Raw genomic sequence first — 9,147 nt, forward strand, 5'->3', positions numbered from 1 at the left:
ATCGGGATGAGGCGGGTACAAAGGGGTCGGGTGTCGGTAGCCTGCGAGTTCTCCCTTGGGCACGGGCAGACACTCAGCATGTAAAAGCTGCTCAGTACGGTTAACAAACCTTCATAGTTGTTAGTCCCTTGTAACCAGTTATTCGAAACCAACACTTCTACATGGTATCAGGAGTTGGCAGAATGGCACAGGAACTTTGCTGCATTGATCTGCATTGACGAAAATGTCGCAGACAACTGGACAAAATTCAAAAAGGGAATTGCGTATCTGCCATGGTGCTGGACTATCAGACAAATCAAAAGAGTTACAGGCATACACTCTCTTAAATTTAGTGGTCCCCAAGGCAGTCGAGTTCACGCTATATGTACAGGCTCTTGGGCTTACAAGACGCCTCGGGCGAGAGAAAAGTTGCACTTTTTTTAACCGTAGCGGGTCCCAGAGGAGGACAAAAAAGAACTATTAAAAAGGTAATGGAGCAATTTGATCGTCATTGTAACCCTCAGACTAACGTGACCTTCGAAAGGTATATTTTTTGAATGCGTGTGCAGAAAATGGGCGAAACAATAGATAGCTTTGTCACGGATCTGAAGTTAAAAACGCAGACCTGCAACTTCACAGAGCTACTGTGATGAATGTATTACTGCTACCATTCACCATTGTATTGCATTACATTGTATTGTATTATGTTGGTGCCCTTGTGGGCTCTGCCTATGGCTCCGCCCCCTCGGGGGAGGTATATAGATCTGCAGCCTGTAGGCAGCGCTCAGTACAGACCAATCGTAGGCAGGCACAGATCTAGCTGATTAAAACCACTGTTCACTTCAACTCTCCGTCTCGTGTGAATTGATGGTCGCATCAGCTACATGATTCCTTAATCAGAGACCAGATCGTGTAAGGCTTCCAGAGCGATAAACTTTGTGAGCGTCTGTGTGGTGAATGATATCTGTATACATATGTACCCTTTTTTTTTTAAATAATATTTTATTGAAAATTTTTGGTCAACCAACACAGTACATTGTGCATCCTTTACACAACATTGTAACACTACAGATAATAATGACCTTTTTAAATTTAAACAAAAACAACAACAAATAAATAAATATTAAATAACAAAAATAAAAACTAGCCCTAATTGGCAACTGCCTTGTCTCAGGCCACCCCCCCCCCCCCCACCCCCCCCCCCCCCCCCATCCCTCCCCCCCCCCCAAGTCCTGGGCCGCTGCTGCTGCCTTCTTTGTTCTCCCCTATCTATCTTTCCGCAAGATATTCGACGAACGGTTGCCACCGCCTAGTAAACCCTTGAGCCGACCCCCTTAGGGACGAACTTAATCCGCTCTAACTTTATGAACCCCGCCATATCATTTATCCAGGTCTCCACCCCCGGGGGCTTGGCTTCTTTCCACATTAGCAATATTCTGCGCCGGGCTACTAGGGACGCAAAGGCCAAAACATCGGCCTCTTTCGCCTCCTGCACTCCCGGCTCTTGTGCAACCCTCAAATATAGCCAACCCCCAGCTTGGTTCGACCCGGACTCCTACTACTTTCGAAAGCACCTTTGTCACCCCCATTCCAAAACCCCTGTAGTGCCGGGCATGACCAAAACATATGGGTATGATTCGCTGGGCTTCTCGAGCACCTCGCACACCTATCCTCCACCCCCAAAAAATTTACTGAGCCGTGTTCCAGTCATATGTGCCCTGTGTAATACCTTAAACTGAATCAGGCTTAGCCTGGCGCACGAGGACGACGAGTTTACCCTGTTTAGGGCATCTGCCCACATCCCCTCCTCAATCTCCTCCCCTAGCTCTTCTTCCCATTTCCCTTTTAGTTCGTCCATCATAGTCTCCCCTTCGTCTCTCATTTCCCTATATATATCCGACACCTTACCGTCCCCCACCATTTCTTTGAGATGACTCTGTCCTGCACCTCTTGTGTCGGGAGCTGCGGAATTCCTCACCTGTTGCCTCGCAAAAGCCCTCAATTGCATGTACCTGAATGCATTCCCTTGGGGGCAACCCATATTTCTCGGTCAGCGCTCCCAGACTCGCAAACTTCCCATCCACAAATAGATCTTTCAATTGCGTTATACCTGCTCTTTGCCACATTCCATATCCCCCATCCATTCCCCCCGGGGCAAACCTATGGCTGTTTCTTATAAGGGACCCCCCCAGTGCTCCGGTCTTTCCCCTATGTCGTCTCCACTGTCCCAAATCTTCAGTGTAGCTACACCACCGGACTCGTGGTATAGTTCCTTGGTGAGAACGGCAATGGGCTGTCACCATAGCCTGCAGGCTGGTCCCCCTACAGGACGCCCTCTCTAATCTCTTCCCACGCCGCTCCTTCCTCCTCTCCCATCCACTTACTCACATTGAAATATTAGCGGCCCAATAATACTCACTTAGGCTCGGTAGTGCCAGCCCCCCCTATCCCTACTACGCTGTAAGAATCCCTTCCTCACTCTCGGAGTCTTCCCGGCCCAAACAAAACCCATGATACTCTTTTCAATCCTTTTGAAAAAAGCCTTCGTGATCACCACCGGGAGACACTGAAACACAAAGAGGAATCTCGGAGGACCACCATCTTAACCACCTGCACCCTCCCTGCCATTGACAATGCTACCATATCCCATCTCTTGAAATCTTCCTCCATCTGTTCCACCAACCGCGTCAAATTTAGCCTGTGCAATGTGCCCCAATTCTTAGCTATCTGGATCCCCAGGTAACGAAAGTCTCTTGTTACCTTCCTCAACGGTAGGGTCTTCTATTTCTCTACTCTGCTCCCCTGGATGCACCACAAACAGCTCACTCTTCCCCATGTTCAATTTATACCCTGAAAAATCCCCAAACTCTCCAAGTATCCGCATTATTTCTGGCATCCCCTCCGCTGGATCCGCCACATATAGTAGCAGATCATCCGCATATAAAGATACCCGGTGTTCTTCTCCTCCCCTAAGTATTCCCCTCCATCCCTTGGAACCTCTCAGCGCTATCGCCAGGGGCTCAATCGCCAGTGCAAACAGTAATGGGGACAGAGGACATCCCTGCCTTGTCCCTCTATGGAGCCGAAAATATGCCGATCCCCGTCCATTCGTGACCACACTCGCCACTGGGGCCCTATACAACAGCTGCACCCATCTAACATACCCCTCTCCGAACCCAAATCTCCTCAACACCTCCCACAGATAATCCCACTCCACTCTATCAAATGCTTTCTCGGCATCCATCGCCACTACTATCTCCGTTTCTCCCTCTGGTGGGGCCATCATCATTACCCCTAACAACCTCCGTATGTTCGTGTTCAGCTGTCTCCCCTTCACAAACCCAGTTTGGTCCTCATGAACCACCCCCGGGACACATTCCTCTATTCTCATTGCCATTACCTTGGCCAAGACTTGGCATCTACATTGAGGAGGGAGATTGGTCTGTAGGACCCGCATTGTAGCGGATCCTTTTCCTTCTTTAAAAGAAGCGATATCGTTGCTTCTGACATAGTCGGGGGCAGTTGTCCCCTTTCCTTTGCCTCGTTAAAGGTCCTCGTCAGTAGCGGGGCGAGCAAGTCCAAATATTTTCTGTAAAATTCAACTGGGAATCCGTCCGGTCCCGGGGCCTTTCCCGTCTGCATGTTCCTAATTCCTTTCACCACTTCTTCTACCGTGATCTGTGCTCCCAATCCCATCCTTTCCTGCTCTTCCACCTTGGGAATTTCCAGCTGATCCAAAAACTCCATCATTCTCTCCCTCCCATCCGGGGGTTGAGCTTCATACAATTTTTTATAAAATGTCTTAAACACTTCATTCGCTCTCTCCGCTCCCCGCTCCGTCTCTCCATTTTCGTCTCTCACCCCCCCTATTTCCCTCGCTGCTCCCCTTTTCCTCAATTGGTGTGCCAGCAATCTGCTCGCCTTCTCTCCATATTCATACTGTACACCCTGCGCCTTCCTCCATTGTGCCTCTGCAGTGCCTGTGGTCAGCAAGTCAAATTCCACATGCAGCCTTTGCCTTTCCCTATACAGTCCCTCCTCCGGTGCTTCCGCATACTGTCTGTCCACCCTCAAAAGTTCTTGCAACAACCGCTCCCGTTCCTTGCTCTCCTGCTTCCCTTTATGTGTCCTTATTGATATCAGCTCCCCCCTAACCACCGCCTTCAACGCCTCCCAGACCACTCCCACCTGAACCTCCCCATTGTCATTGAGTTCCAAGTACTTTTCAATGCATCCCCTCACCCTTAAGCACACCCCCTCATCCGCCATTAGTCCCATGTCCATTCTCCAGGGTGGACGCCCTCTTGTTTCCTCCCCTATCTCCAAGTCTACCCAGTGTGGGGTATGATCCGAAATGGCTATAGCCGTATATTCCATTCCCCTCACCCTCGGGATCAATGCCCTACCCAACACAAAAAAGTCTATGCGTGAATAGACTTTATGGACATCGGAGAAAAACGAGAACTCCTTACTCCTAGGTCTACTGAATCTCCACGGGTCCACCCCTCCCATCTGCTCCATAAAATCCTTAAGCACCTTGGCTGCTGCCGGCCTCCTACCAGTCCTGGACTTCGACCTATCCAGCCTTGGTTCCAACACCGTGTTAAAGTCTCCCCCCATTATCAGCTTTCCGGTCTCTAGGTCTGGGATGCGTCCTAGCATTCGCCTCATAAAATTGGCATCGTCCCAATTCGGGGCATACACGTTTACCAACACCACCATCTCTCCCTGTAATTTGCCACTCACCATCACGTATCTGCCCCCGTTATCCGCCACTATAGTCTTTGCCTCGAACATTACCCGCTTCCCCACTAATATAGCCACCCCCCTGTTTTTCGCATCCAGCCCCGAATGGAACACCTGCCCTACCCATCCTTTGCGCAACCTAACCTGATCTATCAGTTTCAGGTGCGTTTCCTGTAACATGACCACATCTGCTTTAAGTTTCTTAAGGTGTGCGAGTACTCGTGCCCTCTTTATCGGCCCGTTAAGCCCCCTCACGTTCCACGTGATCAGCCGAGTTGGGGGGCTTCCCACCCCCCCCCCCTTGCCGGTTAGCCATCATCTTTTTCCAGCTTCTCGCCCAGTTCCCACGCAGCTGTATTTCTCCCAGACGGTGCCCCCCCGCCCATCCTTTCCCGTACCCACTCCCCCCTTTCCCCAGCAGCAGCAACCCAGTAATTCCCCCCCCCCCCCCCCCCCCCCCGCTAGACCCCCCGCTAGCGTAATTACTCCCCCCATGTTGCTCCCAGAAGTCAGCAAACTCTGGCTGACCTCGGCTTCCCCCCGTGATCACGGCTCGCCCCGTGCGGCGCCCCCTCCTTCCTGCTTCTCTATTCCCGCCATAATTATCATAGCGCGGGAACCAAGCCCGCGCCTCTCCCTCGGCCCCGCCTCCCACGGCCAACGCCCCATCTCCTCTCCCTCCCCACCTCCCCCATCACCACCTGTGGGAGAAAGAAAAGTTACCATACCGCAGGATTAATCATACAATCCCTCTTCGCCCCCCCCCCCCACTCGTCCCACCACTTTGTCCAAACGTTCATTTTCGTAGTCCAATCATTCCAATTTTTCTTCTACAATAAAAGTCCACGCTTCATCCGCCGTCTCAAAGTAGTGGTGCCTCCCTTGATATGTGACCCACAGTCTTGCCGGTTGCAGCATTCCAAACTTTATCTTTTTTTTGTGAAGTACCGCTTTGGCCCGATTAAAGCTCGCCCTCCTTCTCGCCACCTCCGCACTCCAATCTTGATAGACGCGGATCACCGCGTTCTCCCATTTACTACACCGAGTTTTCTTCGCCCATCTAAGGACCATTTCTCTATCCTTAAAACGGAGAAATCTCACCACTATGGCTCTGGGAGCTTCTCCTGCTCTCGATCCTCGCACCATAACTCGGTATGCTCCCTCCACCTCCAGCGGACCCGTCGGGGCCTCCACTCCCATTAACGAGTGCAGCATCGTGCTCACATATGCCCCGACGTCCGCCCCCTCCACACCTTCAGGAAGGCCAAGAATCCTCAAGTTGTTCCTCCTTGCGTTATTTTCCAGTGCCTCCAACCTCTCCACAGATCGTTTCTGGTGTGCCTCCTGTATCTCCGACTTCACCACCAGGCCCTGTATATCGTTTTCATTCTCTGCTGCTTTCGCCTTCACGACCCGAAGCTCCTGCTCCTGGGTCTTTTGTTCCTCTTTCAGCCCTTCAATCGCCTGTAATATCGGGGCCAACAACTCTTTCTTCATTTCCTTTTTTATCTCCTCCACGCAGCGTTTCAAAAACTCTTGTTGTTCAGGGCCCCATATGAAACTGCCACCTTCCGACGCCATCTTGGTTTCTGCTTGCCTTCCTTGCCGCTGCTCCAAAGGATCCGCTGCAATCCGGCCACTTTCCTCTCCTTTTTCCATCCGTGTCCAGGGGGAACACCCTTCTGGTTTACCGCACGGTGTTTTCAGCCGTTAAAATTGCCGTTGGGGCTCCTATCAAGAGCCCAAAAGTCCGTTTCACAGGGAGCTGCCGAAACGTGCGACTCAGCTGGTCATCGCCGCACCCGGAAGTCCTTCAAGAACTCTTGTTGTTCAGGGCCCCATGTTAAACTGCCACCTTCCGACACCATCTTGGTTTTTGCTTGCCTTCCTTGCCGCTGTTCTAAAGGATCCACTGCAATCTGGCCACTTCCCCCTCCTTTTTCCATCCGTATCCAGGGGGGATTCCCTTCTGGTTTACCGCACAGTGTTTTTAGCCGTCAAAATTGCCGTTGGGGCTCCTATCAAGAGCCCAAAAGTCCGTTTCACAGGGAGCTGCCGAAATGTGCGACTCAGCTGGTCATCGCCGCACCCGGAAGGTGTAAGGGTGAAACCTACGCAGACACGGGGAGAGTGTGAAACCGCCGCACAGACAGTGACCCGGTGCCAGGATTTGAACCCGGTTCCTCGGCGCCGTGAGGCAGCAATGCTGACCACTGCGCCACCATGCGCCCCTATTTTAAAAGACTATAACGGAAGACAAGAAGCGACCTTCGGAACCTGCAAACTGCAGATCGAAGTTAAGCGACTAAGATTTTTCACCAAGTTTGCAATTGTACAAGCAAATAAAATGTCTTTATTAGGTGCTGAAGCATGTGAGAAATTACAGCCAGTACAGTGTGTAGATAGCGCAGACTGTATACAACTGGCGTGCAAGGCGGCCACAGGTGCAAAGTTAGCACAGGCTCCGAACGATAAATCCGATCAACTGGCTAGTCTTCCACAGACAGGGAACAGGAAAGAAGATTACACTGAGCGGATGATGGACCAACAAGATTTGGATGCCTTTAAGAGAGTGAAACAATACACAATATTCATGTCGGAAAACCTGCAAGAGTTTTTAAAGGAAAACCAGAAAGTGGTTTTAGAAGAAATCCAGTGAGAGGTTTCAATTGAAACCCAGCAGAAGCTTCCAAAAGAAAACCAGAGAAGCCTGACAGTGATTTTACTGGGAAAATGTTGGCAGCATGGCAGAAACGTCAGTCCGGTAAAGTGAAACACAAAAAGGATGAATCCAAAGAGGACAAAAGAAACTTTGAAAAGTTCAAAGATAAATCATATAAGCCAAAGGGAACTGATCTTGAGCACACACCTGGAAAAGCCAAAGCAACAAATGTAACCATACGCTGCAAGATGCAACGCCAGAAGAAAAGACAAAAGAAAAACTATGATAGGTCGAGTAAAGAACTATCTAAATTAGAGTCAGATGATATGGTAAGAGTTGATACACCAACTGGATGGTCAAGGATTGTTAAAGTCATTAGACAAGCAGGTCCACAATCTTATATAATCCTGACAGAGCAAGGTAATATTCTAAGAAGAAATAGAAGAGCCTTAGTCAAAGTCAAGGTGACTGAACCTTTTAGATATCAACTAATTGTGAATGAGGAAGACATTCATCCTAAAGCAACAGAAACGACGAATACGAATACGGGTGCACACGAAGAGACAAACACAAATCTCAATGAAGATGCTCAGGCTGCAACTCCGATCCCACAGCAATCTATATCAAGTCAGACTAGAGTACTGAGAAGATCGCAACGAATTAGGAAGAAACCTGATCGACTAAATCTGAGAACATTTTGCATGTGTATTGAAACATGATCATCATCTAAGTGAATGTAATTGCAAATATACATTTTGAATGTAATATAAACTTCAAAATTTGCAAAGAAAGGGGGATGTAATGAGGCTGTTTAGCACAGGGCTAAATCACTGGCTTTGAAAGCAGACCAAGGCAGGCCAGCAGCACGGTTCAATTCCCGCAACAGCCTCCCCGAACAGGCGCCTACTTGTGACAATAAGCGATTTTCATTTCATATCTAGTATATCATCTTTGTATACATGAATGATCATGTAGAATGGTGTGTAATTACAGCACCCAGCCACTAGATGGAGTAGGAGCACATCTCACAACCTACACGGTGGTCCACATGATCTTGGAGTGAGTTGTGAGTTAGGAGAGAGAGTTGGAGACAGTTGTGTTTTTCAGAAGTTTTGTGTATTGCAGTTATTTGATCTAACACTTAGCTTTTTCGGCATACTTAAGAATTCACAATTCATAGCCTAGTGTAAATAAATTGAATTTGATTTAGCACAAAGTCTGCATGTTCTTTGCAGCAACTCTACAACTTTAATAATATTAATTTAAACAAACAAAGAACATCACAAAAAGGTTACAGGCTACGGGAAAAGAGCTGGTGTGGACTCCATGGGCAGAATGGCCTCCTTCTGCACTGTAGTGATTCAGTCTAGGAAATTTAAAATCATAGAAAACAAGATTTAGTTTTCCACCTGAGTCATGGGCATTGATAACTTATATAAATCATGGGACTCTTGAATGACTCAGCATTGATATTTTTCTCCTCAGGGCTCTTGTCTATTGAATGTGACTCAGTGAGTCCCTGTGGCTCTTCAGAAATTCACTCAAGTTGCTATATTTCACATGAGCCTCAACGGTGAATATTGACTGACTATGCAATCATTTTAAATTATTTTTAATCTCCACTTTCACATTTTCTCCCAAATTTACACCCAACAATAGACAATAATCAGTAACGAATGCAATGTCAATCCCCATGTCAATAACAACGATCCCATCCTCCCACCAAACCCCCAAACATTAGCCCACATGTTAACATAAAC

This window comes from Scyliorhinus torazame, chromosome 3 (assembly GCF_047496885.1).
Source record: "Scyliorhinus torazame isolate Kashiwa2021f chromosome 3, sScyTor2.1, whole genome shotgun sequence".
NCBI lineage: Eukaryota > Metazoa > Chordata > Chondrichthyes > Carcharhiniformes > Scyliorhinidae > Scyliorhinus > Scyliorhinus torazame.